General features: G+C 39.9%; 1 protein-coding gene across 2 annotated transcripts in view; it reads right to left on the bottom strand.

Annotated features, from left to right (window-relative positions):
• fer (fer (fps/fes related) tyrosine kinase) overlaps nucleotides 1-3,480 on the bottom strand; it is a 34,405-nt gene extending 30,925 nt beyond the window's left edge. For both annotated transcript variants that reach the window (XM_041810504.1, XM_041810505.1), the window contains exon 1: nucleotides 3,211-3,480. The gene's annotated coding sequence lies outside the window, so the exon portion shown is untranslated. The remainder of the gene's footprint in view (nucleotides 1-3,210) is intronic.
• Nucleotides 3,481-18,379: the final 14,899 nt, after the last annotated feature.

The following is an 18,379-nucleotide window of genomic DNA, read 5'->3' as shown; positions in this document are numbered from 1 at the left end:
GAGTTTAACTAGAATACATCAGTTTATCCTGATATTATTGTGTCTGAGTTTAACTAGAATACATCAGTTTATCCTGATATTATTGTGTCTGAGTTTAACTAGAATACATCAGTTTATCATGATATTGTGATACTGAGTTTAACTAGAATACATCAGTTTATCCTGATATTATTGTGTCTGAGTTTAACTAGAATACATCAGTTTATCCTGATATTATTGTGTCTGAGTTTAACTAGAATACATCAGTTTATCCTGATATTATTGTGTCTGAGTTTAACTAGAATACATCAGTTTATCCTGATATTATTGTGTCTGAGTTTAACTAGAATACATCAGTTTATCCTGATATTATTGTGTCTGAGTTTAACTAGAATACATCAGTTTATCCTGATATTATTGTGTCTGAGTTTAACTAGAATACATCAGTTTATCCTGATATTATTGTGTCTGAGTTTAACCAGAATACATCAGTTTATCCTGATATTATTGATACTGAGTTTAACTAGAATACATCAGTTTATCCTGATATTATTGATACTGAGTTTAACTAGAATACATCAGTTTATCCTGATATTATTGTGTCTGAGTTTAACTAGAATACATCAGTTTATCCTGATATTATTGTGTCTGAGTTTAACTAGAATACATCAGTTTATCCTGATATTATTGTGTCTGAGTTTAACTAGAATACATCAGTTTATCCTGATATTATTGTGTCTGAGTTTAACTAGAATACATCAGTTTATCCTGATATTATTGTGTCTGAGTTTAACTAGAATACATCAGTTTATCCTGATATTATTGTGTCTGAGTTTAACTAGAATACATCAGTTTATCCTGATATTATTGTGTCTGAGTTTAACTAGAATACATCAGTTTATCCTGATATTATTGTGTCTGAGTTTAACTAGAATACATCAGTTTATCCTGATATTATTGTGTCTGAGTTTAACTAGAATACATCAGTTTATCCTGATATTATTGATACTGAGTTTAACTAGAATACATCAGTTTATCCTGATATTATTGATACTGAGTTTAACTAGAATACATCAGTTTATCCTGATATTATTGATACTGAGTTTAACTAGAATACATCAGTTTATCCTGATATTATTGTGTCTGAGTTTAACTAGAATACATCAGTTTATCCTGATATTATTGTGTCTGAGTTTAACTAGAATACATCAGTTTATCCTGATATTATTGTGTCTGAGTTTAACTAGAATACATCAGTTTATCCTGATATTATTGTGTCTGAGTTTAACTAGAATACATCAGTTTATCCTGATATTATTGTGTCTGAGTTTAACTAGAATACATCAGTTTATCCTGATATTATTGTGTCTGAGTTTAACTAGAATACATCAGTTTATCCTGATATTATTGTGTCTGAGTTTAACTAGAATACATCAGTTTATCCTGATATTATTGATACTGAGTTTAACTAGAATACATCAGTTTATCCTGATATTATTGTGTCTGAGTTTAACTAGAATACATCAGTTTATCCTGATATTATTGATACTGAGTTTAACCAGAATACATCAGTTTATCCTGATATTATTGTGTCTGAGTTTAACTAGAATACATCAGTTTATCCTGATATTATTGATACTGAGTTTAACTAGAATACATCAGTTTATCCTGATATTATTGTGTCTGAGTTTAACTAGAATACATCAGTTTATCCTGATATTATTGTGTCTGAGTTTAACTAGAATACATCAGTTTATCCTGATATTATTGTGTCTGAGTTTAACTAGAATACATCAGTTTATCCTGATATTATTGTGTCTGAGTTTAACTAGAATACATCAGTTTATCCTGATATTATTGTGTCTGAGTTTAACTAGAATACATCAGTTTATCCTGATATTATTGTGTCTGAGTTTAACTAGAATACATCAGTTTATCCTGATATTATTGATACTGAGTTTAACTAGAATACATCAGTTTATCCTGATATTATTGATACTGAGTTTAACTAGAATACATCAGTTTATCCTGATATTATTGTGTCTGAGTTTAACTAGAATACATCAGTTTATCCTGATATTATTGTGTCTGAGTTTAACTAGAATACATCAGTTTATCCTGATATTATTGTGTCTGAGTTTAACTAGAATACATCAGTTTATCCTGATATTATTGTGTCTGAGTTTAACTAGAATACATCAGTTTATCCTGATATTATTGTGTCTGAGTTTAACTAGAATACATCAGTTTATCCTGATATTATTGATACTGAGTTTAACTAGAATACATCAGTTTATCCTGATATTATTGATACTGAGTTTAACCAGAATACATCAGTTTATCCTGATATTATTGTGTCTGAGTTTAACTAGAATACATCAGTTTATCCTGATATTATTGATACTGAGTTTAACTAGAATACATCAGTTTATCCTGATATTATTGATACTGAGTTTAACCAGAATACATCAGTTTATCCTGATATTATTGTGTCTGAGTTTAACCAGAATACATCAGTTTATCCTGATATTATTGTGTCTGAGTTTAACTAGAATACATCAGTTTATCCTGATATTATTGTGTCTGAGTTTAACCAGAATACATCAGTTTATCCTGATATTATTGTGTCTGAGTTTAACTAGATTATCAATCATGTCTAATTCGGGTTAAATATCCAGGTTTATGTTCAGTTTAGTTCATCGTGTCAATAATATGAGGACATGAGTTTTTGATGGTTATCTTCCTGTCCTCTAACCAGATCAGACTATCACCTCCTTTACTCTTTAACAGCTAACTTTATAGCTTTAAACCACCTTTAAAACTCTACTATGACATCTATAAATCTGATTGAAATACGTATAAACTCTAAAAATATGGACTTTGTCTCTATAAAAGTAGCGTAAACTTATTTTAGGGGCTATTTGTTGACTCTTCAACGTCTCTCAACCCTTCAAATTCCATCAGAATACAAAGCTAGGCTAACATTAGCCTCTTTCTCCATTTAAACTAACGGGGTCTGTGGCAGCATGCTAACATTAGCCTTTTTTTCCGTTCAAACTAACGGGGTCTGTGGCAGCATGCTAACATTAGCATGCTAACGGGATAACGGGAGCTGTAAAGTTTCGGTCCGACCTCCCGGGACTCTGCGGCGGCTCTACCGGAGACTGTTAGACTAAAATTAACCCAGATAAACCGTTCTAGGACTATGGAGGACTCAGGAACCAGACTGACCCGGGTTTTCTAGGAGTTTTTCTCGGATGAAGACAGGCGGAGGAGGAGGAGGATCGGGACAGCTTCGGTGTTTTTCGGCTTCTCTTCGGCTCTTTTTTCCTCCTTTTTCCCGCCCTGAAGCGCTTCTTTTGGCGGCAGACTCACTGTCCGGTCCCCGCGCTCATCCGCAGTCCTCCCCGGGGCTCAAACCATCATTTTCCCCGAGTTTTCTGCTCGGTTTTCCCGCAAACGACCCCTCTGTCGTCCGGCTACGGGGCTAGGAAGCTATCAGCTAACGGCTAACAGGGAGAGGCTTCCGCCGGAAACGGAACAGAGGGAAAACCGGGGGGGGGGTGATCCCATAAACCCATGATTTATTCACAATAGAACAACAACAACCAATCAGATGTTAAACAGAGACATTTCTACCATTTGATGATCATATTAGCTCATTTTGAATCTGATGACAACAGCAGGGACAGGCCCGTGTTTACCACTGAGAACAACCTCCATTTAATGGAGTTTAGGGAGAGGAATGTTGTCCCATTCTTGTCTGACGTAGGATTCTAGCAGTTAAACAGCCCTGGGTCTTCTTTGCTGGATTTTTCTAAATGTTTTCTATTGGTCTGGACTGCAGACAGGACCCGGACCAGTTCAAGACCCGGACTCTCTTCCTGTGAAGCCATGCTGTTGTGATGGATGTGGTCTGTGGTCTAGCATGGTCCTGACAGAGTCGTTGTCTGGATGGGAGCATATATGTCTCTAAAAGCTCTCTCTACTTCTCAGCATTGATAGTTCCTTTCCAGATGTTAGAGCTGCCCACGCCATAGGCACTAATGCAACCCCATACCATCAGAGATGCAGGCTTTAGACCTGAGCCAGGAGAACCAGCTGGATGCTCCAGATCCTCTTTAGTCCACAGGACACGGCGTCAAGGTTTCCTCTGACCACAGAACAGTTTTCCATGTTTCCTCTGACCACAGAACAGTTTTCCATGTTTCCTCTGACCACAGAACAGTTTTCCATGTTTCCTCTGACCACAGAACAGTTTTCCATGTTTCCTCAGTCCATGTTAAATGAGCTTTGGTCCAGAGAAGACGGACCACGGTGTTTCTGGATCCTGGTCACATCTGGCTTCTTCTCTCCATGATCCAGCTTTAACTGTCATTGGTGGATGGCACGGCCAACTGTGTTGACAGATGATGATTTCTGGAATGTTCCTGAGCCCATGCAGCGATTTCAGTACAGAATCATGCCTGTTTTTAATGATGAGGCCCCTGAGGGCCCCTTCAGCCTTGTCCCTTGCTCTCAGAGGTTTCTCCAGATTCTCTGAATCTGTTGATGATATTATGGACTGTAGATGGAGGGAGATGTGGCAGGGCCCATTATGGGTTTATCAGGGGCCATTCTGGGTTGATCAGGGGTAATTCCGGGTTGATCAGGGGTCATTCCAGGTTGATCAGGGGCTATTCTGGGTTTATCAGGGTCTATTCCGGGTTGATCAGGGGTCATTCCAGGTTGATCAGGGGCTATTCTGGGTTTATCAGGGTCTATTCCAGGTTGATCAGGGGTCAATCTGGGTTGATCAGGGTTCATTCCGGGTTGATCAGGGGTCATTCCAGGTTGATCAGGGGCTATTCCGGGTTTATCAGGGTCTATTCCAGGTTGATCAGGGGCCATGCCGGGTTTATCAGTGGGCCATCCTGGGTTGATCAGGGGCTATTCCGGGTTGATCAGGGGCCGTTCTGGGTTGATCAGGGGCCGTTCTGGGTTGATCAGGGGTCATTCTGGGTTGATCAGGGGTAATTCCGGGTTGATCAGGGGCTATTCTGGGTTTATCAGAGGCCATTCCAGGTTGATCAGGGGTCAATCTGGGTTGATCAGGGTTCATTCCGGGTTGATCAGGGGTCATTCCAGGTTGATCAGGGGCTATTCCGGGTTTATCAGGGTCTATTCCAGGTTGATCAGGGGCCATGCCGGGTTTATCAGTGGGCCATCCTGGGTTGATCAGGGGCTATTCCGGGTTGATCAGGGGCCGTTCTGGGTTGATCAGGGGCCGTTCTGGGTTGATCAGGGGTCATTCCGGGTTGATCAGGGTCTATTCCAGGTTGATCAGGGGCTATTCTGGGTTTATCAGGGGCTATTCCGGGTTTGTCAGGGGCCATTCCAGGTTGATCGGGGCCATTCTGGGTTAATCAGGGGCCGTTCCGGGTTTATCAGGGGGTCATTCTGGGTTGATCAGGGGCCGTTCTGGGTTGATCAGGGGTCATTCTGGGTTGATCACGGGTCATTCTGGGTTGATCAGGGTCTATTCCAGGTTGATCAGCGGCTACTCCGGGTTTATCAGGGGCTATTCTGGGTTTATCAGGGGCTATTCCGGGTTGATCAGGGGCCATTCCAGGTTGATCAGGGGCCATTCTGGGTTAATCAGGGGCCGTTTTTGGTTGATCAGGGGTCGTTCTGGGTTGATCAGGCGCTGTTCTGGGTTGATCAGGGGTCATTGTGGGTTGATCAGGGGTCAGTCTGGGTTTATCAGGGGCCATGCTGGGTTGATCAGGGGTCATTCTGAGTTTATCAGGGTCTATTCTGGGTTATTCAGGGGCCATGCCGGGTTTATCAGTGGGCCATCCTGGGTTGATCAGAGGCTATTCCGGGTTGATCAGGGGCCGTTTTGGGTTGATCAGGGGCCGTTCTGTGTTGATCAGGGGTCATTCTGGGTTTATCGGGGATCATTCCGGGTTAATCAGGGGCCGTTCCGAGTTTATCAGGGGGTCATTCTGGGTTCATCAGGGGCCGTTCTGGGTTGATCAGGGGCCGTTCTGGGTTGATCAGGGGTAATTCCGGGTTGATCAGGGTCTATTCCAGGTTGATCAGGGGCTATTCTGGGTTTATCAGGGGCTATTCCGGGTTTGTCAGGGGCCATTCCAGGTTGATCGGGGCCATTCTGGGTTAATCAGGGGCGGTTCCGGGTTTATCAGGGGGTCATTCTGGTTGATCAGGGGTCATTCCGGGTTGATCAGGGCCTTTTCCAGGTTGATCAGGGGTCATTCTGGGTTGATCAGGGTCTATTCCAGGTTGATCAGGGGCTATTCTGGGTTTATCAGGGGCTATTCCGGGTTTGTCAGGGGCCATTCCAGGTTGATCGGGGCCATTCTGGGTTAATCAGGGGTGGTTCCGGGTTTATCAGGGGGTCATTCTGGTTGATCAGGGGTCATTCCGGGTTGATCAGGGCCTTTTCCAGGTTGATCAGGGGTCATTCTGGGTTGATCAGGGTCTATTCCAGGTTGATCAGGGGCTATTCCAGGTTTATCAGGGGCTATTCTGGGTTTATCAGGGGCTATTCCGGGTTCATCAGGGGCCATTCTGGGTTGATCAGGGGCCGTTTTGGGTTGATCAGGGGTCGTTCTGGGTTGATCAGGGCCCATGCCGGGTTTATCAGGGGCCATTCTGGGTTGATCAGGGGTCATTCTGGGTTGATCAGGGGTAATTCCGGGTTGATCAGGGGCCATTCAGGGTTGATCAGGGTAATTCTGGGTTGATCAGGGGCCATGCCGGGTTTATCAGGGGTCATTCCGGGTTGATCAGGGTAATTCTGGGTTGATCAGGGGCCATGCCGGGTTTATCAGGGGTCATTCCGGGTTGATCAGGGTAATTCTGGGTTGATCAGGGGCCATGCCGGGTTTATCAGGGGTCATTCCGGGTTGATCAGGGTAATTCTGGGTTGATCAGGGGCCATGCTGGGTCTATCTGGTCTACTCTGAAGAATCTGAGTCTCTCTTGTCTCTGGCTTGTGTTGCTAATAAAGTTTAAATCAGTTAGAGCAGTGGTTTTTAAAGTATGAGGCGGGCCTCCCCTGGGGGGCGCCACAGAGCTTCAAGGGAGGCCGGAACCATAAACCTGAAAAAAGGTGATTTGTTTTGCGAACCTATGCTGAGCATGGAGCTAAATGGATAAATTTCTGGTTACTATAGGGACTATGCTACAGAGCAGTGTTACTCAACCAAAGAGCCACATTATTGAAAATAACATTGCAAGAGCCCTGGTGTAAGAGGTGAAGAGAGGCAAAAACAGCTGGAAGTAGCAATAAAAATAGGTTCAAGGCGGCAAAATGGTTAAAAAGCAGCAAAAAATGGGTGAAAATGGGGAGAAAAGTGGAAAAAGAGTCAGACAGTAGCAGAAAAGGGGGAGAAGTGATGAAAAATGAGTGGAAAGTGACTTAAAGAGGCAAAAAGCAGTCAAGAGTGGCAAAAAAGAGGAAACAAGTGGTATGTTATGGCAAAAGGAGGTTTAAATGGACAAAAAGTGACAAAAATGGTTTAAAAAAAGTGGTAAAAAGGGATTTTTAATGATGGAAGGTAGATAAAATGGGCAAAAGGCAAAAAGGGGCAAAAATGGGATAAAAGCAGAAAAAATGGCTAAAAGAAGGTGTAACATGGCCAAAAAAAGGGTATTTAATGGCATTTTAACTGAAAAAGAGGGAAAGGAAGATGTTTGAGGACATTTGAAAACCAAAATATCCATCCATCCATTTTCTATACCCCTTATTCCATTCTGGGTCGGGAGGGGGGGCTGGAGCCTATCCCAGCTGTCATTGGGCGAGAGGCGGGGCACACCCTGGACTGGTCACCAGTCAATCGCAGGGCTGACACATAGAGACAAACAACCAGGCACGCTCACATTCACACCTACGGCCAATTTAGAGTGATCAATTAACCTAATGAGCATGTTTTTGGTGGTGGGAGGAAGCCGGAGTACTCAGAGAGAACCCACGCGTGCACGGGGAGAACATGCAAACTCCGCACAGAACGGCCCTGTTCGGGAAGCGAACCAGCAACCTTCTTGCTGGGAGGCAACAGCGCTAACCACTGCACCGCCGTGTTGCCCTTATCCAAAATATATTAATGTTAAAAATGTTTAAAGATTAGACATAAATGTTTGAAATGTTGTTGTTTAATTTTCTTTTTTTAAATCTGAATCCTTTTTGTGGGTGGGGGTCCACCGGATGGATCAGGTCTTCTTAGGGGGGTCTCACCCTCACACACTGAAAAGCCCTGAGTCAGAGAAGAACCGCTCAGAGTGTCAGCAGTGATGCTGATGTTAGCAGATGTGTGAGCAGGTATTTAAAGATGACTTATTGTAAACATACCTGCACATTCCAGCCAATAGGAACTTAGTGTGGGCGGGGCCTGGCTGTGGGCGAATGAATCAGGTTTCTGTTGAACCGGTTAGAGACGGACTCAGACTCTAGGTAGACTCATGGCACTAAAATCTTCTACTGACTCATGTTTGATTACAGTCGCAGTCAGCTGATCAGAAAGACACAAAAATCAGATTATATTACACATCAGAGAGGGAAGTCATCACAACTGTGAGGGAAACACAAACGGGTAAATTAAATCACGAAGAAGAACAATGGAAATATTCACAGACCTTAAAGGGGGGGGGGGAGCGAGGGAGTGTCAGCAGGTAGAACAGGTTTGGGCGAGGCGGTCGAGCTAGCTCCACACAGTGAAAAGGAGAGAGAGAAAGATTGTATTGTTTCCTCACTCAGACATTTAAAACAGAGACGGAGAGAGAGGACAGAAGAAGAAATAGAGCAGAGAAGAAGAGGAGGACAGAAGAAGAAGAAATAGAGCAGAGAAGAAGAGGAGGACAGAAGAAGAAGAAATAGAGCAGAGAAGAAGAAGAGGAAGAAGAAGAAGAAATAGAGCAGAGAAGAAGAAGAAGAAGAAGAAATAGAGCAGAGAAGAAGAAGAAGAAGAAGTCTACTGCAGAAGAGAACAGGTGAGTGTTTGGGTCTCTGCACCTGAGGTGAAATCCTCCTCACTCTTCTCTGACCACTCCACCATTTCTGACTGAAGTTTAACATGACCATGATTTCTGACTGTAGTTTAACATGACCATGATTTCTGACTGTAGTTTAACAACATGACCATGATTTCTGACTGTAGTTTAACAACATGACCATGATTTCTGACTGTAGTTTAACAACATGACCATTATTTTTGACTGTAGTTTAGCATGACCATCATTCGTGACTGAAGTTAACCAACATGACCACCATTTCTGACTGTAGTTTAACAACATGACCACCATTTCTGACTGTAGTTTAACAACCTGACCACCATTTCTGACTGTAGTTTAACAACCTGACCACCATTTCTGACTGTAGATTAACATGACCACCAATTCTGACTGTAGTTTAACATGACCACCAATTCTGACTGTAGTTTAACATGACCACCAATTCTGACTGTAGTTTAACATGACCACCAATTCTGACTGTAGTTTAACATGACCACCAATTCTGACTGTAGTTTAACAACATGACCATTATTTTTGACTGTAGTTTAACATGACCCCCATTTCTGACTGAAGTTTAACAACATGACCATCATTTCTGACTGTAGTTTAACATGACCATGATTTCTGACTGTAGTTTAACAACATGACCATCATTTCTGACTGTAGTTTAACAACATGACCATCATTTTTGACTGTAGTTTAACAACATGACCACCATTTTTGACTGTAGTTTAACAACATGACCACCATTTCTGACTGTAGATTAACATGACCACCAATTCTGACTGTAGTTTAACATGACCACCAATTCTGACTGTAGTTTAACAACATGACCATTATTTTTGACTGTAGTTTAACATGACCCCCATTTCTGACTGTAGTTTAACAACATGACCATCATTTCTGACTGAAGTTTAACAACATGACCACCATTTCTGACTGTAGTTTAACAACTGATCATGATTTCTGACTGTAGTTTAATAACATGACCATCATTTCTGACTGTAGTTTAACAACTTGCCCATCATTTCTGACTGTATTTTAACATGACCATGATTTCTGACTGTAGTTTGATAACATGACCATCATTTCTGACTGTAGTTTAACAACATGCCCATCATTTCTGACTGTATTTTAACAACATGACCATGATTTCTGATTGTAGTTTGATAACATGACCATCATTTCTGACTGTAGTTTAACAACTGATCATGATTTCTGATTGTAGTTTAACAACATGACCACCATTTCCGACTGTAGTTTAACAACATGACCACCATTTTTGACTGTAGTTTAACAATGTGACCACCATTTTTGACTGTAGTTTAACAACGTGACCACCATTTCCGACTGTAGTTTAACAACGTGACCACCATTTCTGACTGTAGTTTAACAACATGACCATGATTTCTGACTGTAGTTTTACATGACCACCATTTCTGACTGAAGTTTAACACCATGACCACCATTTCTGACTGTAGTTTTACATGACCCCCATTTCTGACTGAAGTTTAACAACATGACCACCATTTCTGACTGTAGTTTAACATGACCACCAATTCTGACTGTAGTTTAACATGACCACCAATTCTGACTGTAGTTTAACAACATGACCATTATTTTTGACTGTAGTTTAACAACATGACCATCATTTTTGACTGTAGTTTAACAACATGACCATGATTTCTGACTGTAGTTTAACAACTGATCATGATTTCTGACTGTAGTTTAATAACATGACCATCATTTCTGACTGAAGTTTAACATGACCATCATTTCTGACTGTAATTTAACAACATGACCCCCATTTCTGACTGAAGTTTAACAACATGACCATCATTTCTGACTGTAGTTTAACAACATGCCCATCATTTCTGACTGTATTTTAAAAACATGACCATGATTTCTGACTGTAGTTTGATAACATGACCATCATTTCTGACTGTAGTTTAACAACATGACCATGATTTCTGATTGTAGTTTAACAACATGACCATCATTTCTGACTGTATTTTAACAACGTGACCACCATTTTTGACTGTAGTTTAACAACGTGACCACCATTTTTGACTGTAGTTTAACAACATGACCACCATTTCCGACTGTAGTTTAACAACATGCCCATCATTTCTGACTGTATTTTAACAACATGACCATGATTTCTGACTGTAGTTTGATAACATGACCATCATTTCTGACTGTAGTTTAACAACATGACCATGATTTCTGATTGTAGTTTAACAACATGACCATCATTTCTGACTGAAGTTTAACAACATGACCATCATTTCTGACTGTAGTTTAACAACTGATCATGATTTCTGGCTGTAGTTTAATAACATGACCATCATTTCTGACTGAAGTTTAACATGACCATCATTTCTGACTGTTGTTTAACAACATGCCCATCATTTCTGACTGTATTTTAACAACATGACCATCATTTCTGACTGTAGTTTAACAACATGACCATGATTTCTGATTGTAGTTTAACAACATGACCATCATTTCTGACTGTAGTTTAACAACTGATCATGATTTCTGATTGTAGTTTAACAACATGACCATCATTTCTGACTGAAGTTTAACATGACCATCATTTCTGACTGTAGTTTAACAACATGACCATCATTTCTGACTGTAGTGTTACAACATGACCATGATTTCTGACTGTATTTTAACAACGTGACCACCATTTTTGACTGTAGTTTAACAACGTGACCATCATTTTTGACTGTAGTTTAACAACATGACCACCATTTCCGACTGTAGTTTAACAACGTGACCACCATTTCTGACTGTATTTTAACAACATGACCACCATTTCCGACTGTAGTTTAACAACATGACCATCATTTCTGACTGTAGTTTTACCTGACCACCATTTTTCACTGTAGTTTAACAACAAGGCCATCATTTCTGACTGTATTTTAACAACATGACCATCATTTCTGACTAGTTTAACATGACCCCCATTTCTGACTGTAGTTTAACAACATGACCATCATTTCTGACTAGTTTAACATGACCCCCATTTCTGACTGTAGTTTAACAACATGACCACCATTTCTGACTGAAGTTAGACAACATGACCATCATTTCTGACTGTAGTTTAACAACTTGACCATCATTTCTGACTGTAATTTAACAACATGACCCCCATTTCTGACTGTAGTTTAACAACATGACCATCATTTCTGACTGAAGTTTAACAACATGACCATCATTTCTGACTGTAGTTTTACATGACCCCCATTTCTGACTGTAGTTTAACAACATGACCACCATTTCTGACTGTAGTTTTACATGACCCCCATTTCTGACTGTAGTTTAACAACATGACCACCATTTCTGACTGTAGTTTTACATGACCCCCATTTCTGACTGTATTTTAACAACATGACCCCCGTTTCTGACTGAAGTTAAACAACATGACCCCCATTTCTGACTGTAGTTTAACAACATGACCACCATTTCTGACTGTATTTTAACAACATGACCACCATTTCTGACTGAAGTTTAACAACATGACCATCATTTCTGACTGTAGTTTAACAACACGACCATCATTTCTGACTGTAGTTTAACAACATGACCATCATTTCTGACTGTAGTTTTACATGACCCCTGTTTCTGACTGTAGTTTAACAACATGACCATCATTTCTGACTGTAGTTTTACATGACCCCCGTTTCTGACTGTAGTTTAACAACATGACCATCATTTCTGACTGTAGTTTTACATGACCCCTGTTTCTGACTGTAGTTTAACAACATGACCATCATTTCTGACTAGTTTAACATGACCCCCATTTCTGACTGTAGTTTGACAACATGACCATCATTTCTGACTGTAGTTTAACAACATGACCATCATTTCTGACTGTAGTTTAACAACATGACCATGATTTCTGACTGTAGTTTGATAACATGACCATCATTTCTGACTGTAGTTTAACAACATGACCATGATTTCTGACTGTAGTTTGATAACATGACCATCATTTCTGACTGTAGTTTAACAACATGACCATGATTTCTGATTGTAGTTTAACAACATGACCATCATTTCTGACTGTATTTTAACAACGTGACCACCATTTTTGACTGTAGTTTAACAACGTGACCACCATTTTTGACTGTAGTTTAACAACATGACCACCATTTCCGACTGTAGTTTAACAACATGCCCATCATTTCTGACTGTATTTTAACAACATGACCATGATTTCTGACCGTAGTTTGATAACATGACCATCTGACTGTAGTTTAACAACATGACCATGATTTCTGATTGTAGTTTTACATGACCCCGTTTCTGACTGAAGTTTAACAACATGACCATCATTTCTGACTGTAGTTTAACAACTGATCAAGATTTCTGGCTGTAGTTTAATAACATGACCATCATTTCTGACTGAAGTTTAACATGACCATCATTTCTGACTGTAGTTTAACAACATGCCCATCATTTCTGACTGTATTTTAACAACATGACCATGATTTCTGACTGTAGTTTAACAACATGACCATGATTTCTGATTGTAGTTTAACAACATGACCATCATTTCTGACTGAAGTTTAACATGACCATCATTTCTGACTGTATTTTAACAACATGACCATCATTTCTGACTAGTTTAACATGACCCCCATTTCTGACTGTAGTTTAACAACATGACCATCATTTCTGACTAGTTTAACATGACCCCCATTTCTGACTGTAGTTTAACAACATGACCACCATTTCTGACTGAAGTTTAACAACATGACCATCATTTCTGACTGTAGTTTAACAACTTGACCCCCATTTCTGACTGTAGTTTAACAACATGACCACCATTTCTGACTGAAGTTAGACAACATGACCATCATTTCTGACTGTAGTTTAACAACTTGACCATCATTTCTGACTGTAATTTAACAACATGACCCCCATTTCTGACTGTAGTTTAACAACATGACCATCATTTCTGACTGAAGTTTAACAACATGACCATCATTTCTGACTGTAGTTTTTCATGACCCCCATTTCTGACTGTAGTTTAACAACATGACCACCATTTCTGACTGTAGTTTTAACATGACCACCATTTCTGACTGTAGTTTAACAACATGACCATCCTTTCTGACTGAATTTTAACAACATGACCACCATTTCTGACTGAAGTTTAACAACATGACCCCCGTTTCTGACTGAAGTTAAACAACATGACCCCCATTTCTGACTGTAGTTTAACAACATGACCACCATTTCTGACTGTATTTTAACAACATGACCACCATTTCTGACTGAAGTTTAACAACATGACCATCATTTCTGACTGTAGTTTAACAACACGACCATCATTTCTGACTGTAGTTTAACAACATGACCATCATTTCTGACTGTAGTTTTACATGACCCCTGTTTCTGACTGTAGTTTAACAACATGACCATCATTTCTGACTGTAGTTTTACATGACCCCCGTTTCTGACTGTAGTTTAACAACATGACCATCATTTCTGACTGTAGTTTTACATGACCCCTGTTTCTGACTGTAGTTTAACAACATGACCATCATTTCTGACTAGTTTAACATGACCCCCCTTTCTGACTGTAGTTTGACAACATGACCATCATTTCTGACTGTAGTTTAACAACATGACCATCATTTCTGACTGTAGGACCAGGAGGATCTGGGGCTGTGGGCGGCTCTTAGGGAGCTAACAGTTCTTTAAGTAGTTTGGATCCAGAGCCTTCAGCGTTCGAACGTGGTGAGTAACGGGAAGCTGATGTAGAGAGGCTGTAATTGGGGTCATGTGACGTCTTTAGAAACACTTTCATTATTTTTAGTAAACTTGGATTAAAGCGTTCAGTAGGGGTCAGACTGATAAGTAACGACCTTTGACCTCCTGATCTAATCTAGGTCTTTGTCAGGTTGGATCATAATTCTCAGAGCCCCCGGTATTCACAACCAGGAGATCAACATAAGGCCCAGCGACCCTGACCTTTGACCCTAGCCTAAGGCCCAGTGACCTTTGACCTTTCTCCTCCTGTGGTCAGAGTTAATTTTACTGCCATGTTTCTCTCTCACTGTTCTCTCTCTCCCCTCAGAGCTCACTTCACCTCACTTCCTGGACAGCTGCCTGATTGGCTGGTTGAGCAATCATCTGAAGCTCCACCCTCCTGTGACACGTCGTGATGTCATCCATCAACGTTTCCCTGGACAACCCATACGGGGAGGTGACCATCCCTCGGGCTAAGCTCCGGTCCTCTGATGACGCCACGGTGATAGCCAATCCGATGGCTCTGAGCAGTAACGATGGGAACCCATATGCAGTGTCAAGCTCCGCCCCTCCTCCACCATATATGGTGAAGGACGCTGGCGTGGAGGAAGAGGAGGGGGGGAGGTGCCATGCCTGCTGCTACCGCTGCAGGAGGAGGAAGTGATGTCACAGCCACCAAAGGACTGTGGTTGGCTCACATCTGGTCATATCCTGTTTTTACGTGTTTTTTTTAATGAAGTTCTTCCTCTGAGGAAATCTACGAAAAACTTTATTTAAACATCATTGTGCCAAAAAAGAGTGTGCCAGCTAACCACATTTGTGTCAACATCAGCGAGTATAACGTTAATGTAGGGAGGGAGCAGCACTGGTAGTGCCACAGTGGACTAGGGACAAAGGAAACAAGGACACATTAGAGGAGACAAGGTGGCATCAAAGGAGCCAAAGAAACATCAAAGAGGACAACCAAGAAAACAGGGACACAACAAAGGAAACAAGGACACAACAAAGGAAACAAGTATGAAACAAAGAGAACAAAAGGGAACAAGGACAAATCAAAAGAAACAAGGACACAACAAAGGGGACCAAGGACACATCAAAGGGGAACAAGGACACATCAAAGCAAAACAGGACACAACAAAGGGGACCAAGGACACAACAAAGGGGAACAAGGACACATCAAAGCAAAACAGGACACAACAAAGGGGACCAAGGACACAACAAAGGGGAACAAGGACACATCAAAGGATCAAGGACACAAAAAGGGAACAAGGACACATTAAAGGAAACAAGAATACATCAAAGGAAAGAACAAAGGACACAATGAAGGGAACAATAAAAAACACAAGGGCACATGAGAGGAGGTCAAGATGTTAAACATAGCTATTTTAGACATTATTGATCATTTTTTATTTTGAAACTAAACGGTTACTGCTGTGAGTGTTTTGTGCTGTTGCCATGACAACCACATAAATCAAAGTCATAATAAATGTCTCGAGGTGAGAGGGGTTGAATATTAGATAATAATGTCTGATTTGTACAAATACTTCACGTTTTAATCAATAATCTGATCATTGATCAACATCAGTCTGTCCACACCTGCCTCCATGCTGGCCACGCCCCTCCTGTTTGACAGGTGAGTCTCTGTAAGATGGTGAGCAGCACATGTGGGGCCCAATCTTCATGTTATTAACCTGAGGGGGCGGGGCCATCTTTCCCCACACCTGTCTGATTCAGCCTCTATGTTACATATTTAAAGCGTTTAGAACAGACATGATAATCTGAAGGTTGATTTATAAATCTGCTTTATTATTTATATTTATAAACTAAACATTCAGTGCTTAACAAATGTATTAGACCACCTGTCATATCTGTCTCAGAGACCATCCAGCATCATGAAGTGCTTTAATGCGGACTCTTTCATTTTCAGTCAGCTCTCCACGTTTTACCATTTTGAACAGGAATGAGGAATTTCAAACTGAATTCACCCAAATGTGAGCCGGCTCACTGGGCTTCTCTGAGAAGTCAGAAATGAATCAAGCATAACATTCAACCACTAAAACTCATTTTTCTGTTCAGGAATGACAGTAAATAACTATAATCTGACACATTAATCAGAAATATTCATGTGCTTTACTATTTTCTCAGTTTTTTTGTAAATCAGTACATTTGAAAATTCATGGATAACAATAATAATTCTATTTTAGCATTAAAAATATCATTAGGGTTAAAGAGCTTCTACATATTGGTGTATTAACCATTGCAGAAACATCAAAATGATTTTGGTAATTACCAATGCTGTTAATTTAGGGCAGCTGTGGCAGAAACCTGACTGTGGTGAGGGTTAGGGTGGGCTAATACATTTGTTAAGAACTGTAGATTTATGAAATGTATATATTTGATTTCATATACATATATATAATTATTTATAAATATCATACATGATAATCAGACAGTCTGAGATGATGATAAATTTACTGGGGATAAAAACATTTTTGTTTATTTACAGACATTTTCATGAATAGTTTAAAATCTTAAAATCATTTTTAATTCTTAGAAAATTATTTCTATGTTGAAGAAATGAAAGAAAGGCTTAGGGAGAGTTTTTAAATATCTGATTATTGATCTGTGATCTACTGAGTTGTCTGAGGAGGATTTTCTGGGATCCATTGCTTCTGTCTGGCTCACTCATTAGAATAAAACAAAATGAGGCTGGGTCCCTCTGAGGAGTATTTCTATGTCGGATTTTTCTGTTTTTTAAACTTTAAGATTTCTTTAATGTTTAAAAAGTTTATTAAATCACAGAAACAGCTTTGTTTTTCTGTCTGTTGTTGAGACTGTTTAATAAAATGTGAATAAATGAAGATTAAAAAAAGAAAAACAGGGGAGAGAAACTGTCTGATTTGATCTATTTGGTAAATTTTTTAGAATATTTGATAGAGTATTTATATTTCATTGCTTTCCATGAAGGAGTTATTAAAGAGGAAATATTCTACAATTAAAATGTTTTTTTTTTCATGTTTTTGTTTGACTGTTTTTATATGTAGAATAAAATAAAATAAAAATATTTGAACATTTATTTGACTCATACAGCCTTTTTTTCCGAACCCTAATCCAATAAAAACTGCTTTAGAAAAATTTTAGCTCGTAAATATTTAAATGAGGCGGTTTAATGAAATGTACCATTTCTGTCCCAGAGGATTCAGGCTGATGTCCTTTTTTATAAACTAATGTGGATATAACAGATCACACATATATACACTGACTGACCATTTCATTAGGTACACCTGCTTACCTGCTCGCTAAATCACCTTTTTTACCTTCATGGTGTCTACAGGTCACCAGCTGCTGTCGCGTGATTGGCTAATTAGATATTATTGGAAGCTCCTGGTCATTCCAAAGTTGAGACTCAAATCTAAGAGTGACCTTCTCCATCAGAGCCCCTCGACTTTGGAACAACCTGCCCAAGGAGATAAGGCATGAAGAATCATTGACATCTTTTAAATCACTTCTTAAAACTCATTTCTATAGACTGGCTTTTATGTGATGTTGTCTTCTTCTTATTTAGATTTTATCTTCTCACAGATTCTTACCTGTTTTAGTTTGATTTCCTCTTAAT

The sequence above is a fragment of the Cheilinus undulatus genome, linkage group 17 (genome assembly GCF_018320785.1).
Source record: "Cheilinus undulatus linkage group 17, ASM1832078v1, whole genome shotgun sequence".
NCBI classification, from domain to species: domain Eukaryota; kingdom Metazoa; phylum Chordata; class Actinopteri; order Labriformes; family Labridae; genus Cheilinus; species Cheilinus undulatus.
The sequence above is the reverse complement of the archived record's forward strand: the minus strand, read 5'-3'. Positions and strand labels throughout refer to the sequence as shown.